At 43.1% G+C, this 14027-nt stretch overlaps 1 protein-coding gene across 1 annotated transcript in view; it reads left to right on the top strand.

Annotated features, from left to right (window-relative positions):
* Nucleotides 1-14027, top strand: part of LOC124619611 (apoptosis-resistant E3 ubiquitin protein ligase 1) — a 656004-nt gene that overhangs the window by 580516 nt on the left and 61461 nt on the right. The gene's annotated exons all lie outside the window — the stretch shown is intronic.

The raw sequence follows: 14027 nt of genomic DNA, 5'->3' as shown, positions 1-14027 counted from the left end.
TTTCGTACTTTCGATGTTATCTGTACAGTAGAAGGTTTAAGGTTGTGACAGATCATTCAGCTCTGAAATGGTTATTAGGTCTGAAAGACCCAGCGAGTAGGCTAGTGAGATGGGCGCTGAAACTCAGTGAGTTCGATTATGAGGTGATACACAAGCAGGTGTGAAACATGCCAATGCTGGCGCATTGAGCAGGAAAGTGGCAGTATTACAAGTAACAGGGGTGACTGAAGATGAGTGGAAAAGGGCGCAAGCCGTGGATAGTGATTGCCAATTGTTCAGAAAACAACCGCAGTTCCTAGTACAGGATGGGTTACTTTGCAGGTCGACGAAATGCGGTCTGCGCATTGTCGTACTAGCAGCGTTAAGATCTGAAGTTTTGCAACAGGCGCATGACCATTTTCTTTCAGGACATGGTGGGAGAAGAGCTACAGATAGGTGGATAGCAGATAAGTTTTGGTTGAGGACACGATGTCAAGACGTGGATGAGTAAGTCAGGAATTGTGTGCCATGCGCACAGCATGCGGACTTGAGCCATCAAAAGATTCAGCTTCAATGATTACCAGAGGCAGACAAACCTTCCCAACAAATCAGAATTGATGTATTAGGCCCATGTAATAGGATTGCAGCAGGGAATAAGTATGTGTTAAGTGATTGACCACTTTTCTAGGTATTTAGTCATGGTCGCATTCCCAGATCAGAAAGCATGTACAGTGGCACAAGCTTTAGTTAATAATTGGTTACTCAGGTATGGGATACTTCAGTCCTTAAGCTCGGATCAAGGTACTAATTTCACGTCTGATCTGATGAAGCAACTGTGTAAGTTACTAAAGGTAAAGAAACTACGGACTAGTCCATTCCATCCGCAAGCAAGCGGACGAACGGAGAGAGTGCATCACACGATCGCTAAGATGTTGAGTCACTATGTAAATAGTCAACACACCGACTGGGATGTGTACTTGCAATTCGTAACCAGTGCATATAATAGTAAGGTACATACGTCAACAGGATTGTCGCCGTACGAAGTGGTGTATGATCGGAAGATGCCATCACCTTTTGACATGCTTCGTCCAAGCCCTGGGAGCAGAGGGCGAGCATGTAAGGCAATTTGCAAAAACCATTAAGGAAGTATGGCAGAGAGTTAGACGAGCTAACAAGAAAGCGTTGGAATGACAAGAACAGATGGGAGGTACAATGAGAAGTTGCCACAGTACAGAGTAGGCCAATGGGTGCTACTAGCTAATCCGTATGTTCCAAAAGGGAGAACCAAGAAGTTCACAAACAAGTTCCAGGGACCGTACCAGGTAGTGGAAATGACATCACCTGTCAATGTAAAATTATAATTGCCTACCAAGACAATGGTGGTTCACGTTAGTAGAGTTAAGCCATTCCAGGGTTTGGTAGATCTGTGTATATGTACTTCTCCTTCTGGCAGAAAGCAAAAAGAAGTGCCAGAAGCAGACAGTAAACTGGGTATTAAGTATAAATTGCATTCGGGGTATTAAGTATAAATTGCATTCGTGGGATGTGTAGTAAGCAGTAATTATCATGTGTGTATTATTTTTGTGTATGGACTAGGGTTATTTTATTGGTATTAAGGGGTAGTATTGGGAGTTTTTTCCTTCTCTCCCCATTCTGTAGGTGACGGAGGGTGGGGTACAAGTGGACAGTATGGGGCATAGTCCTCTGGCAGCTGACACAAGCTGGCCAGGTACAGGATATGCCGTTGCGAATTGGGGTGTTGTTTGGGAAACAACCGGATGTGGTCCTCACGAGTCGTGAGTGGACGCTTCAGCTGGCACTCAACATCCTGCAGGTAAGAAACGAGATGCAGCAGCTACAGGAGGTGGTATCGAGTGTGTAAATGGTTGCATCTAAGAACGGAATTTACGGGACATGCAAGAAGAGTACGAGGCTTTGGATAGGTCATGTAAAGAAATAAGGGAACAACCGCACCAAGTCAGGAGCATGATTCCATGGAGGAGGAAGAGAGTAAAGAGGGGTTGGTTGAATGCAGGTGGGAAGTTGCTGAAAACAATTTTTGGAACAGTGGATAGAGACGATATTGAGGGTTTGAACAATTCTTTAACAGTTGTTCGCGACAGGGAGGAAAGCATAGGGAAGTTAGTGGATATACACACGACAGAGATACAGGGATTAGGTACAGAGTTGTTGAAAGTGACATGCGTGGTGCGTGGGATGGCTACAGGGTTACGAGCATGTATAGAACAAACACAGAAATTATTGAATACGGATCTGGAACAGGTACAAACGCAATCGGATATAGTGGAAAGGAAGCTGGAAATGGCTAAATTGCTGCGGGAACTGGTTAACAGCATTGGTGATGCGCGAGTGAGGATGGATGAGTTGCAAGAGGCAGTACATCATTGCACGGGCAGGTGCGTGTGACCAGAAAAATTCAGACGGAGTCTGAAGCAGGCAGAGGGAGAGTTCCCAGAGGGGGTAGAGCACATAGTGCCGATAATTGAAGCGAGTGTGTCACTTTTTTATCATATGTCTATGATTAAGGTAACATTGGATCTAGTTAAGATGTATATAGAGATAAGATTTCCAGTAACTAGTGTGGGGAGACAGTATCACTGTTACACAGCGCATCCTTATCCGGTCACATGGGAGTGCATGGGGAAGAGCGTACAGTTCAGGACACAGGAGGTTTTATTAATTTCTAAGGAGGGGTATACTCATGCTACTATGTCGAGTTTAGAGTTGAGTAGATGTCTAATGGAGTCAGTTTCCATTTGTCCATCACGGGTTGTTTTCATGGGCAAGGGGTCGTGTGAGATCCAGTTATTTAGCGCAGAAGCAGAAGCTTCGGAGTGTCGGAGAATAATAGTGAAGCCTACGCCACATTTTCAGCAAGTTGGGAGGCATTGGTTGTATTAAGTATTCGCTACGGAGAGGATATCAGCCAAGTTTTATGACAATGGGAGTTCTTCAGCAGCCACAGAGATGGAATTGCGGGACAGTGGTTTGCTAATCAACGGGACAAATTGTGAAATAGTAGGGGATCGTTTCAGCTTACCAGCGACAGTCACGGGAGTCACCAAGGCTACAGATACTTATCTGATGTCATGCTGGGCAGATGCGTAATTCAGCATCGCTCCAGGAGAAAATTTGACGTATATTAACACCACCTTGGATGCTACACAATGGCAAATGATAGATAAACTAGTAGATTCGGAGAAAGGTCAAATTTCAATGCAGAAATCATTAAGGCATGTGGAGGAGTATGCTACCAGGCGGAAACGTAGCATAGTGACCATTGGTATTTCAACTAGTACTATTACCGTGTTGATTGTATTTATCGGTGTGGTATATGTCTTATTTAAACGGAGGATTCAGCATGTTAATGCAAGACCGCTCCATGAGATTCCTGTAGAATGGATTACCAGTAGGGCATGAGTCAGGACAACCTGGATGTATATAGGGAAGAAGTAGAATATAGGATAGAACTAGAGTTAACGTATAGGGTAAATTCGGGGACGAATTTAATTTTTAGGAAGAGGCAGTGTTGCGGCCACATATAGTAAGCGTTGCTTCACACAGTGGAGAATGGCAAAACAGAGGCACGCTGGCGACCGAGGCATTGCGAAGTAATCGTGCACAGATAGCCTTGCTGACAGCAGCAGTCTACCAACAGGCTGACGCAAGGACGCACACAGACAGAGCGCCGAGTGAAGCCTGGAGAGTGCTGAGTAAAGGGAAGTGAGGCCAGCACACTAAGTTACGCCGCAATATACTGTGGGAGTAATAATAAAAAGCTACCACTGAGGGTAAAAAATGTCCTCCTGCTGGATATAAATAGTGGAGCGCAGGCAGCAACAGACAGAAGCCGTTAGGAAGCAGTCCGGATCTGAGGACGGACGTGGTCCGTATCCGAATGCTCAGTCTTCGTAGGTGATGATTCCTGAAGTCTGTTCCAGCACACAGGAGTCATCCGTTCACCACCAGATGTCAACTCCAGCTCTGGAGGTCGGCCCGAGTTCAATCGGCACCATGGCTGACTAACTACAGCGAGAACTTCCAGCAGGTCCGGCCGCAGTGCGGTCTTGGTCACAGGCACTGCTGGGGACTGACGCCCGGACTTCACAGCAACCCAGCCCCACGGCGCATGGTCCGTCCATGATGGGACATCACGGACATCGCGACTGATGGCTTCCCAGCCGCCGGTGCAGCAGGCATCAGCAGCTGACTCTTCGGCGCGTAGTCCGTCCATGCCGGGACCTCACAGACGTCGCGACTGATGGCTTCCCAGCCGCTGGTGCAGCAGGCATCGGCAGCTGACCTCACGGCGACACGGCTTCGTGGACGTGCCCATACTGGGGCGCCGAGCGGAGACAAGTTCATGTGGCCTGAGGCTCCCGAGTGTGATCAGCGGCGCGTGTTGCACGCAATATCGGAGAATCTACACAGCAGCAGCCAGGCGGAGGGATCCGCAAGGCTGGGCAGTGATGGCAAGGGAGAAATTGTAAAGAAAGTTCAATAAATAATTTTAAAACTCCACGCCGTCTCAGTCTTTGGCGCAGCCACTGTGTCTGCTGCTAACAAGTGGTTCAGAAGTCGTAACACTATATTTGAACATTATTGGATTGTTATTCCTACTCATCCGCATTAACTTACATTTTTCTATATTTAGAGCAAGCTGCCATTCATCACACCAAGAAGAAATTCTGTCAAGTTGTTCTGTATCATCCTACAATCACACAACAATGGGACCTTCCCATACACCACAGTATCGTCAGCAAATTGCTGTTGACCCTGTCCTTCATTTGTATAAAGGGTGTAAGAGCAGTCCTATCGCACTTCCCTGGGTCACTCCTGATGATATGCTTGAACACTCACCATTGAGGACAGTGTACTGGGTTCTGTTACTTAGTCTTTGAGCCACTCACATATCTGGGAACCAAACCTGTATATTCTATTAATGTGGAAGCTGCCTTTTGAGCTCCACCTATAGTTTGCAGAATATTATGTGAGAAAAGGGAAAGCTGAGTTTCGCATGAGCAATGCTTTCTAAATCTATGCTGATCTGAAGGCAGAAGTTTTTCCATCACAAGGAAATTTATTATATTCAAACTTAGAATGTATTCAAGAATTCTGCGGCAAACCAATGTTAAGATTGTTTGCTGCTGTTGTTGTTGTGGTCTTCAATTTGAAGACTGGTTTAATGTAGCTCTCCATGCTACTCTATCCTGTGCAAGCCCCTTCATCTCTGAATAACTACTGCAACTCGCATCCTTCTGAATCTGCTTACTGTATTCATCTCTTGGACTCCATCTACAATTTTTGCCCCCCCCCCCCCCCCCCCTCCGACAGTCCCTTCCAGTACAAAGTTGGCAGCCCCTTGATGTCACAGAATGTGCCTGTCAACCAATCCCTTCTTTGAGACCTGAGTTTTTCCTGGCATATACAACTTTCAAATAACTTCCGGGAATTCAGCCAGGTAACACTTTCAGCGACCGCCGATATTTCGGCGGGAGAACACCCCGCCATTTTCAAGGCAAACTGCAACGGACAGGCGGTGTACATGCAAATTTAATACCTCGGTTCTCGGACCCAAGCAGGAAAGATAACACACACACACTGAACACTAGTGCCACCATAGATGGCCAAAGTCAGAGCTATCGATAGTGAGACTATGAATTCGCAGGTGAGGTAGCATTGAGTCTGTCCCTCTGTTTCTTGACAAGGGAGAGAGCCGGATTCCAAACAGAGTTTAAACAGAAACCTCCATCCCTGTTAACAAGGTTGCTCGCTAATTTAATCTCAACTGCCTCCCTAATGGCACTGTCCCAATAGCTGGACGTGCATGCCAATATCTCGGTGTTATTATATAACATGGGGTGACCAGTATCCAAGCAATGTTCGGCAATAGCAGATCTATTTGGCTGCTGTAATCGTGTGTGCCGTTTATGCTCAGTACATCTGTCCTCCACGGTCCTGATAGTTTGACCAATATATGCCATGCCGCAGCTACAAGGGACACGATATACACCCGCCTTACGCAGTCAAAGATCATCCTTAACGGAACTCAAAAGTGCTCTAATTTTAGATGGAGGTCGGAAAACACATTTCACATCGTATTTCCGTAAAATACGACCGATCTTACTGGACGTGTTTCCTATGTAGGGCAAGAAGGCAGTAGACTTAGGTGTTGACTCAGAATTATCATCAATCACCTGATGTACAGTTGGTCGATAGCGCAACGCACGTTCAATCTGTCTATCACTGTAACCATTTTGACGAAATGTAACTTCAAGATGGGACAGCTCAGCTGGCAAAGTCTCAGCGTCATATGTGCCCTGTGTACCAAGGTACGAAGTACCCCTTCACGCTGAGCCGAATGGTGACAACTATTAGCTTGTAAGTACAAGTCGGTGTGAGTACGTTTCCTGTAGACTGCATGTCCCAATGATCCATCATCCTTCCTCCTAACCAACACGTCGAGAAAGGGAAGGCAACCATCCTTTTCCACCTCCATCGTAAAACGAATGTTCGGGTGGATCGAGTTCAGATGTTCTAGAAAGACATTCAAATTCTCCCTACCGTGAGGCCAAACAACGAAGGTCTCGTCAACGTATCTATAGAAACAGGCGGGTTTTAAAGGCGCCGACTCCAATGCACGTTCCTCGAAGTCTTCCATAAACAAATTTGCGATCACAGGAGACAACGGACTACCCATCGCAACTCCATCTGTCTGCTCGTAATACTGGTCATTAAATAAAAAGTAAGTGGATGTCAACACATGCCTAAAGAGATTAGTTAAATCAGCACCAAACCTGGCTTCAATTAACCGCAACGAATCAGACAGAGGAACACGAGTGAAGAGAGAGACCACATCGAAACTCACTAAAATATCAGAGTCATTCAGCCTCAGTCCCTCCAAATGACGTAAAAAATCAGCTGAGTTCCTGATATGATGTTCACACCGTCCTACTTGTGGACTCAACAGAGAAGCAAGATGCTTGGATACACGATACGTCGGAGCGCCAATGTTACTCACTATAGGACGGAAAGGAACCCCTTCCTTATGAACCTTTGGAAGGCCATATAACCTAGGGGGAACCGAACTATAGGTGTTAAGCCTCTTGATTGTGTCCTGCGACAAACCACTTTTCTTCAGGAGGCTGTTGGTCTTTCTCTCAACACTTTTCGTGGGGTCAGCATCGATTCTGCGATACGTTGAATCAGATAGTAAACGTTGCATCTTTTGTACATAATCATGTTTATTTAAAACAACGGTGGCATTGCCCTTGTCAGCAGGTAAAATAACAATACTGGGATCAACTTTGAGAGAGCGTAAAGCAGCCCTCTCTGCTGCTGTTACATTACTCTTGGGTGGACGAGCCCTAGTCAAAACACAGCATGCCTCCCTCCTAACTTCCTCTGCAGCGTCAGGAGGTAGTTTGCAAACTGCCTGTTCAATTGAACTAATAAAATCAACTACCGGCAAATTCTTCGGAGTGGGTGCAAAATTTAATCCCTTCCCTAGCACGGATAAGGTTGTGTCGTCAAAAGATTTCTCTGTGAGATTTATCACAGAACGTCGAGATATAACATCCGACTCCGCGCGATGAAAATGTTCAAACTTTGCCAAATGCCGGGCAGTAACGGAGTTGTACTCCCAGTCAGCTTGGGTCCATGAGGCACCGTCCAACCAATCCCTATCGATAGCTCTGACTTTGGCCATCTTTGGTGGCACTAGTGTTCAGTGTGTGTGTGTTATCTTTCCTGCTTGGGTCCGAGAACCGAGGTATTAAATTTGCATGTACGCCACCTGTCCGTTGCAGTTTGCCTTGAAACTGGCGGGGTGTTCTCCCGCCGAAATATCGGCGGTCGCTGAAAGTGTTACCTGGCTGAATTCCCGGAAGTTATTTGAAAAAAATCCCTTCTTTACTCTTCAATTCTATTCAGTACCACCTCATAAGTTATGTGAACTACCCATCTAATCTTCAGCATTCTTCTGTAGCACCACATTTCAAAAACTTCTGTTCTCTTCATGTCTAAACTGTTTGTCGTCCATGTTCCACTTCCATGCGTGGCCACACTCCATACAAATACTTTCAGAAAAAGACTTCCTAACACTTAAATCTATATTTCATGTTAAAAAATTTCTATTCTTCAGAAACACTTTTCTTCACATTTCCAGTCTACATTTTATCTCCCGTCTGCTTTGCCTATCATCATTTATTTTACTGCCCAAACAGAAAAACTCATCTAGTACTTTAATGCCTCATTTCCTAATCTGATTCCCTCAGCTTCACCTGATTTAATTATGCCATATTCCATATTCAAAACTGTATGACATTCCATTATACTTGCTTTTCTTTTGTTGATGTTCATCTCATATCCACCTTTCAAGGCACTGGCCATTCCTTTCAACTGCTCTTCAAGTTCTTTGCTGTCTCTGACAGAACTATAAAGCCATCTGCTAACCTCGGAGTTTTTATTTCTTCTCCCTGAACTCTTAATTCCTTCTGCAAGTTTTTCTTTGGTTTCCTTCACCACATGCTCAATGTACAGATTGAATAACATCAAGGGTAGGCTACAACTCTATCTCACTTTCTTCTCAATCATTGCTTCTTTTTCATGGCCATCGAGTCTTACAACTGCTGTCTGGTTTCTGTACAAGTTGTAAATAGCCTTTAGCTCCCTGTATTTTACCCCTGCTTCCTTCAGAATTTCAAAGAGATTATTGCGGTCAACATTGACAAAAGCTTTCTCCAAGTCTACAAATGCTATAAATGTACGTTTGCCTTTCCTTAACCTGTGCTGTAAGGTAAGTCATAGTGTCAGTATTGCCTCATGTGTGCTCACATTTCTCCAAATCCAAATTCATATTCCCCGATGTGGTTTTACAAATTTTTTCGTTCTTCTGTAAAAAAAAAAAAAAATTGTGTTAGTATTTTACAACCATGACCTGTTAAACTGATATACGAATGCATAGTTTCACAGCGATGTTGTTGTTGTTGTTGTTATGGTCTCCAGTCCAGAGACTGGTTTAATGCAGCTCTCCATGCTGTTCTATCCTGTGCAAGCTTCTTCATCTCCCAGTACCTACTGCAGCCTACATCCTTCTGAATCTGCTAAGTGTGTTCGTCTCTGGGTCTCCCTATATCATTTTACCCTCCACACTGCCCTCCAATACTAAATTGGTGATCCCTTGATGCCTCGGAACATGTCTTACCAACCGATCCCTTCTTCTAGTCAAGTTCCACAAATTTCTCTTCTCCCCAATTCTATTCAATACCTCCTCATTAGTTATGTCATCTACCCATCTAACCTTCAGCATTCCTCTGTAGCACCACATTTCGAAAGCTTCTATTCTCTTCTTATCTAAACTATGTATCATCCATGTTTCACTTCCATATATGGCTACTACTTGATGTTAACAAATTTCTCTTCTTCAGAAGCGCTTTCCTTGCCATTGCTAGTCTACATTTTATATCCTCCCTACTTCGACCATCATCAGTTATTTTGCTCCCCAAATAGCAAAACTCCTTTACTACTTTGTGTCTCATTTCCTAATCTAATTCCCTCAGCATCACCCGATTTAATTCGAATACATTCCATTATACTCATTTTGCTTTTGTTGATGTTCATCTTATATCCTACTTTCAAGACACTGTCCATTCTGTTCAGCTGCTCTTCCATGTCCTTTGCTGTCTCTGACAGAATTACAATGTCATCAACGACCCTCAAAGTTTTTATTTCTTCTCCATGGATTTTAATACCTACTCCGAACTTTTCTTTTGTTTCCTTTATTGCTTGCTCAATATACAGATTGAATAACATCAGGGATAGGCTACAACCCTGTCTCACTCCCTTCCCAACCACTGCTTCCCTTTCATGCCCCTCGACTCTTCTAACTGCCATCTGGCTTCTGTACAAATTGTAAATAGCCTTTCGCTCCCTGTATTTTACTCCTACCACCTTCAGAGTTTGAAAGAGAGTATTCCAGCCAACATTGTCAAAAGCTTTCCCTAAGTCTACAAATGCTAGAAATGTAGGTTTGCCTTTCCTTAATCTAGCTTCTAAGATAAGTTGTAGGGTTAGTATTGCCTCATGTGTTCCAACATTTCTATGGAATCCAAACTGATCTTCCCTGAGGTCGGCTTCTACCAGTATTTCCATTCGTCTGTAAGGAATGTGTGTTAGTATTTTGCAGCTGTGGCTTATTAAACTGATAGTTCGGTAATTTTCACATCTGTCAACACCTGCTTTTGATGGGATTGGAATTATTATATTCTTCTTGAAGTCTGAGGGTATTTCACCTGTCTCATACATCTTGTTCACCAGATGGTAGAGTTTTGTCAGGACTGGCTCTTCCAAGGCTATCAGTAGTTCTAATGGAATGTTGTCTACTCCGGGGGCCTTGTTTCGACTCAGGTCTTTCAGTGCTCTGTCAAACTCTTCACGCAGTATCGTATCTCCCATTTCATCTTCATCTACATCCTCTTCCATTCCCATAATATTGTCCTCAAGTACATCGTCCTTGTATAGACCCTCTATATACTCCGTCCACCTTTCTGCTTTCCCTTCTTTGCTTAGAACTGGGTTTGCATCTGAGCTCTTGATATTCATACAAGTGGTTCTCTTCTCTCCAAAGGTCTCTTTAACTTTCCTGTTGGCAGTATCTATCTTACCGCTTTTGTCCTCTAGCCATCCCTGCTTAGCCATTTTGCACTTCCTGTCAATCTCATTTTTGAGATGTTTGTATTCCTTTTTGCCTGATTTATTTGCAGCAATTTTATATTTTCTCCTTTCATCAATTAAATTCAATATTTCTTCTGTTACCTAAGGATTTCTACTAGACCTCGTCTTTTTACCTACTTGATCCTCTGCTGCCTTTATTATTTCATCTCTGAAAGCTATCCATTCTTCTTATACTGTATTTCTTTCCTCCATTCTTGCCAATCGTTCCCTAATGCTCTCCCTGAAACTCTCTACAGCCTCTGGTTCTTTCAGTTAATATCCAGGTCCCATCTCATTAAATTCCCACCTTTTTGCAGTATCTTCCTTTTTAATCTACATTTCATAACCAACAGATTGTGGTCAGAGACCACATCTGCTCCTGGAAATGTCTTACAGTTTAAAACCTGGTTCCTAAATCTCTGCCTTATTATTATATAATCTATCTGAAACCTTCCAGTCCCTCCAGATCTCTTCCATGTATACAAACTTCTTTCATGTTCCTTGAACGAAGTGTTAGCTATGATTAAGTTATGTTCTGCACAAAATTCTACCAGGCAGCTTCCTCTTTCATTCCTTACCCCCCTTCCATTTTCACCTACTATGTTTCCTTCTCTTCCTTTTCCTACTATCAAATTCCAGTCACCCATGACTATTAAATTTTTGTCTCCCTTCACTATCTGAATAATTTCTTTTATCTCATCATACATTTCATCAATCTCTTCATCTGTGGAGCTAGTTGGCATTTAAACTTGTACTACTGTGGTAGGCATGGGCTTCGTATCTATCTTGGCCACAATAATGCGTTCACTGTGCTGTTTGGTAGTAGCTTACCTCCATTCTTATTTTTTTAAATTCATTATGAAACCAACTCCTGCACTGGAAAAATTATGGCTGTAGTTTTTCCTTGCTTTCAGCCATACGCTGTACCAGCACAGCAAGGCCATTTTGGTTAGTGTTAGAAGGCCAGATCAGTCAATCATCAGACTGTTGCCCCTGCAACTACTGAAAAGGCTGCTGCCCTTCTTCAGGAACCACACATTTGTCTGGCCTCTCAACAGATACCCCTCCATTGTGGTTGCACCTACAGTACGGCTATCTGTATCGCTGAGGCATGCAAGCCTCCCCACCGGTGGCAAGGTCCATGGTCCATGAGGGTAGGGACAGCGATATATACTGGTAAAATTTTTTCACAACGATATATACTGATAAAATTTTCTTGGGCTTCCAGCTGCGTCCAGTGGTTTAAAACCACTGGATGTGGCTGGAAACCCAAGAAAACTGATAGTTTGGTAACAATATTAGAGTGGAAAGTTGCTACTCATCATATAGCGGAGATGCTGATTCACGATAGGCACAACAAAAAGATTCACACAATTATAGCTTTCGGCCATTACGGCCTTTGTCAGCAACAGACACACATACACACATGCGTGCGCGTGTGCACACACACACACACACACACACACACACACACACACACAGATGCAATTTGCACACACACGTCTGCAGTCTCAGACAACTGCAACCACATAGTTTGGTAATATTCATGCCTGTCAGCACCGGCTTTCTTTGGAATTGGAATGATTATATTGTTCTTGAAGTCTGAGGGTATTTTGCTTGTCTCATATACTTTGCACTGTGAGTGGAAGAGCTTTCTCATAGCTGACTCTCCCAAGGTCTGACAGAATGTTGTCTATTCCTGGGGGCCTTGTTTTGACTTAGGTCTCTCAGTGCTCTGTCAAATTCTTCTTGCAGCATCATGTCTCCCATCTCATCAACATCTACATCTTCTTCTATTTCTGTAATATTGCCTGCAAGTTCATCTACCTTGTATATACCCTCTATATACTCCTTCTTTCAGCTTTCCCTTCTTTGCTTAGGACTGGTTATCCATCTGAGCTCTTAATATTCATACTACTGCTTTTGATTATTGAATCACAGAGAGTCTTCTCCAACCTTAATCCACTTACTTGGCACATATGTCTCCAAACTGTGATTTACAATCAGTGTGAACTATGCCTGTAAATCCTCTACATCCTTCATATTTTAACTAAGTGATATCCATTCACTGCCTAACTGGGTTGCAACAACTGCTTATCTGCTTTCTCCAGCATAAATACTCTTCCAGCCTTCTTGATGGAGTTATTAACTTTAGTAACCATCCTCACTACAATGACATCGTGATCACTAATCCCTGTCTGTGTACTGACACTGTCGATAAGAACAGGCCTGTTTGTAACTACAAAGTCTAAAATATTTTGTTGCATGTGGGTTGTCTTAACTAGTTGTTCAAGGCAGTTTGTGGAAAATGTGTTCAAAAGTACTTGACAAGACTGTCTGTCTGTACCACCTGCAGTGAATCCATAGATGTTCCAGTCTATACCCCTTATATTAAACTTGCCTCCAACTAATAATGCATGACCTGGTTATTTCTGTGCTACTGAGCATAGATTTTCCTTGAATGATTCTACAACTCTTATGGCAGAATCAAGAGGCCAGTAAAAACATCTGACGATTAAATTGAGTTCACCTAGGCCTGCTTCTTGTGTCCAGTAGCTTCAGTCAGACTCAATTTCGACCTTGCTAGGCACAATATTTTTTGTTGATGGCAGTGAACACTATTCCTTCTTTGATATCTAATGTGTCTTTTCAATATACATTCCATGCCTCACTAAATATTTCATAGCTCTCCACTTAGTTTCAGCCAGCTCTGGATATGGAGAATAATTTGAGCACAACAACTTTCATCAAAGGCAATAAGTTCAGGTGCTTGGTTACAAATACTTTTTTTTAATAATTTACTATTAAAATATTTATAACTGCAGTGTTTATACTTGGTATGCAATCTTATTTCAATTTCTGTATGTTGACTGCTGAGTGCTCATCAGAGGATTTCAGTCTGCCATCTAGCCTTTCCACAAGTACTCTGCTACCTGAGTAGAGTGTTTGCATAATTCTGCCCACACAAACACTTGAAAGTGCACATCCTACTTAATCTATGTAGGTCGGTAGCCCAGTCCACATAAGATTAATTGGGATCCTTTTTCTACTGTCAAAATAGTAACCTGGCTGAAATAACATATTTTTTCATTGAAAATTGTTCAGTTGTAATAAAGTAAGTATCCTAGCAATTCAAGCTGTGCCAGATGTGTTAATCATTCTAATTTCTGTATTAGGTGACACAGTTTAGAATTTCCTGACAAGAACATGGCGTTTTGTCTTTCCATTCAGAAATTTGGCAAGTTGTAACATGTAATTGCAATCATTAGTGATAAGCATCCCACCCTTCACTTTGTTCGTTAAATGATGGAAAA

Source organism: Schistocerca americana, chromosome 6, assembly GCF_021461395.2.
Source record: "Schistocerca americana isolate TAMUIC-IGC-003095 chromosome 6, iqSchAmer2.1, whole genome shotgun sequence".
Lineage (NCBI taxonomy): Eukaryota > Metazoa > Arthropoda > Insecta > Orthoptera > Acrididae > Schistocerca > Schistocerca americana.
The sequence above is the reverse complement of the archived record's forward strand: the minus strand, read 5'-3'. Positions and strand labels throughout refer to the sequence as shown.